The 3,669-nt window shown below is 36.2% G+C and overlaps 1 pseudogene; it reads left to right on the top strand.

Moving 5' to 3' along the window:
* Positions 1 to 2,608: 2,608 nt before the first annotated feature.
* LOC119627645 (large ribosomal subunit protein eL39-like) lies at positions 2,609 to 2,764 on the top strand (annotated as a pseudogene).
* The last annotated feature ends 905 nt before the right edge of the window (positions 2,765 to 3,669 follow it).

The following is a 3,669-nucleotide window of genomic DNA, read 5'->3' as shown; positions in this document are numbered from 1 at the left end:
GAAACTTTTTTGTGATGTGTGCATTCATCTTACAGAGTTAAACCTTACTCTTGATTCAGTAGTTTGGAAACACTGTTTTTGTCCATTGTGCTAATGGACGTTTTGAGCTTATTGAGGCCAATGGTGAAAAAGCAAATATCCCAGAATAAAAAGTAGAAGAAAACTCTCTGGGAAACTACCTTGTTATGTGGGCTTTCACATCACAGCATTAAACCTTTCCTTTCATTCAGTAGTTTTGAAACACTGTTTTTGAAGTATCTGTGAAGGGATATTTGAGAGTGTGTTGATATTTATGGTGAAAAAGAAAACTTCTTCAGATAAAAATTAGAAATAAGATTTATGAGAAACTGCTTTTTGATTTGTACATTATTCTTACAGAGTTAAAACTTTCTTTTGATTCAGCCATTTGGAAACACATTTTTTGTCCGTTATGCGAATGTACATTTGGGAGCTCATGAAAGCCAATAGCCAAAAAGTGGATATCCCAGGATAAAAAACAGAAAGAAGTTCACTGAGAAGCCACTTTGTGTTGTCTGGATTAATCACATTGAGTTAAACCTTTCCTGTAATTAGCAGTTTGGAAACAGTGTTTTTGTAGAATCTGTGAAGGGATATTTGGTAATACATTGAAGCCCATGGTGGAAAAAAAATCTTTAGATAAAAACCAGAAAGCAGATTTCTGAGAAACTGGTTTGTGATGTGCGCATTCATCTCAGCCTTAAACCTTTATTTTGATTCAGCAGTTTTGAAACACTGTTTTTGTACATTCTGCCAATGAAAAGGAGGAAGTTCATTGAGGCCAATGGTGAAAAAGGCTATATACCAGAATAAAAACTAGACAAAAGCTATCTGAGAAACTGATTTGTGATATGTGCATTCATCTCAAATAGTTAAAACTTTTCATTTATCAGTTTGGAAACACTGTTTTTGTAGAATCTGCATGTTGACATGTGGGAGTCCCTGAGGCCTATGTTTGAAAAGAAAATATCTTCAGGTAAAAGCTAGAAAGATGTTTTATGAGAAACTGCTTTGGGATGTGTGCATTCAACTAGAAAAGGTAAACCCTTTTTTCATTCAGCAGTTTGGAAACACTGTTTTTGTAGAATCTGCAAAGGATATTTGGGAGTGCATTGAGTCATAAGGTAAAAAAGAAAGTATCTTCAGAAAAAATAGAATGAAGTTTTCTAAGAAACTGCTTTGGGATATGTGCATGCATCTCACACAGGTAAACCATTCTTTTGATTCAGCATTTTAGAAACACTGTTTTTGCCCATTTTGTGAATGGACATTTGGGAGCTCATTGAGGCCAATGGCAAAATAGCAAATATCCTAGGGAATATCCTGGGAAAAAGCAGAAAGAAGCTACCTAAGAAAAAGGTTTGTGAAGTGTGCATTCATTTTGCAGATTTAAACCTTCCTTTTTATTCAGGAGTTTGAAAACACTGTTTCTGTAGAATCTACAAAGGGATATTTCGAAGTGCATTGAGGCCTAAGGTGAAAAAGAAAATACTTTCAGAATAAACTAGAAAGAAACTTTCTGAGAAAATGCTTTGTGATATGTGCTTTCATCTCGCAGAGGTAAACCTTTCTTTTCATTCAGCATCTTGGAAACACTGTTTATGTCAATTCTGTGAAAGGACATTTGGGAGCTCAATGAGACCAAAGTCCAAAAAGTGAATATCCCAAGATAAAAACTAGAAGGAAGTTATCTGAGAAACTTCTTTGTGATGTATGCATTCATCTCGAAGAGTTGAACCTTTCTTTTCATTCAGAGTTTTGGACCACCTTTTTTGTCCTTTCTGTGAATGGACATTAGAAAGTGCAATTACGACCAAGGTAAAAAGGAAAATATCTTCAGATAAAAATTACAAAGACGTTTTCTGAGAAACTGCTTTGTGATGTGTGCGTTCAACTTGCATGGTAAGCCTTTCTTTTGATTCAGCAGTGTGGAAACACTGTTTTTGACCTGCCTGTGAATGAACATTTGGGAGCTCACTGAGGCCAATGGCAATAAAGGAATATCCCAGGATAAAAACTAGAAGGAAAGTATTTGAGAAGCTGCCTTGTGATGTGTGAATTCATCTTTCAGAATTAAACATTTCTTTTCATTCAGTAGTATGGAAACACTGTTTTTGTAGAATTTGTCAAGGTATATTTGGGAGTGCTTTGAGGCCTATGGTGAAAAAGAAAATATCTTCAGAGAAAAACTTGAAAGAAGCTTTCTGAGAAACTGCTTTGTGATATGTCATTGATCTCACAGAGTTAAAGATTTGTTTTGATTCATAGTTTGGAAACACTGTTTTTGTCCATTCTGGAAATGGACATTTGGGAGATCATGTAGGTCAATGGCAAAAAAGTAAAAATCCCAGGATGAGAACTTAAAAGGAGCTATCTGAGAGGGCATTTTGTGATGTGTGCATTCATCTCACAGAGTTAAAACTTTCTTTTCATTCAGCAGTTTGGAAACACTTTTTTGTCTATTCTGAGAATGGACATTTGGGAGCTCATTGAGGTCAATGATGAAAAAGGGAATATTTCAGGATAAAAACTAGAGGGGCTCTTTTCCTTTCTCTGCCATCATGGTGTGTTCTTGCCTCCACTTCTCACCATGTCTTCTCACAAGACTTTCAGGATTAAGTGATTCCTGGCCAAGAAACAAAAGCAAAATCATCCGATTCCCCAGTGGATTCGGATGAAAACTGGAAATAAAATAAGGTACAATTCCAAAAGGAGACATTGGAGAAGAACGAAGCTTGGTCTATAAGGAATTGCACATGAGATGGCACATATATTTGTGCTGTCTGAAGGTCACGATCGCATTACTGTATCAAACTGAAAATGTCACCACTCTCTGGAGAGTTTGATGTATTTTCCTCTCTGAATCTATTATGAATGCGTTGGTTGGCTGGGTTCAGTAATAAATATGTGAGGCCTTTCATTTCAAACAAACAAAAACTTGAGGGAAGTTACCTGAGAAACTACTTTGTGATGTAAGCATTCACCTCACAGAGTTAACACTTTCTTTTCACTCTGCCATGTGGAAACACTGTTTTTGCAGAATCTGCAAAATTATATTTGGGAGCACATTGAGGCCTACTGTGAAAAAGAAAGTATCTTCAGATATAAACTGGAAAGAAGCCTTCTGAGAAACTGCTTTGTGATGTGTTCATTCATCTCACAGAATTAAACCTTTCTTTGCTTCAGCAGTTTGGAAACTGTTTTTGTCCATTCCGTGAACGGACATTTTGGAGTTCATTGATGCAAATGGCAAAAGAGTGAACATCCCAGGTTAAAAACTAGAAGGAAGCAATTGGAGAAACGGTTTTGTGATATCTGCATTCATCTGGCAGAATTAAACTTTTCTATTCATTCAGCAGTGTGGAAACACTGTTTTTTTTAGAATCTGTGAAGGGATATATTTTGGAGCATGTTGAGGTCAACGGTTAAAAACAAAATATCTTCAGGTAAACACTAGAAATAAGCTTTCGGGGAAACTGCATTGTAATGTTTGCTTTCATCACACAGAGTTAAAGCATTCTTTTCATTCAGCAGATTGGTAACCCTGTTTTTTTCCATTCTGCGAATGGCCTTTTGGGAACTCATTGAGGCCAAAGACGAAAAAGTAAATACCCCAGGATAAAAACTAGAAGGAAGCTCTCTGAGAATCTG

The sequence above is a fragment of the Chlorocebus sabaeus genome, chromosome 5, assembly GCF_047675955.1.
Source record: "Chlorocebus sabaeus isolate Y175 chromosome 5, mChlSab1.0.hap1, whole genome shotgun sequence".
Classification (NCBI taxonomy): Eukaryota; Metazoa; Chordata; class Mammalia; order Primates; family Cercopithecidae; genus Chlorocebus; species Chlorocebus sabaeus.
Note: the sequence above shows the minus strand (reverse complement) of the source record. Positions and strands in the feature narration are given on the sequence as shown.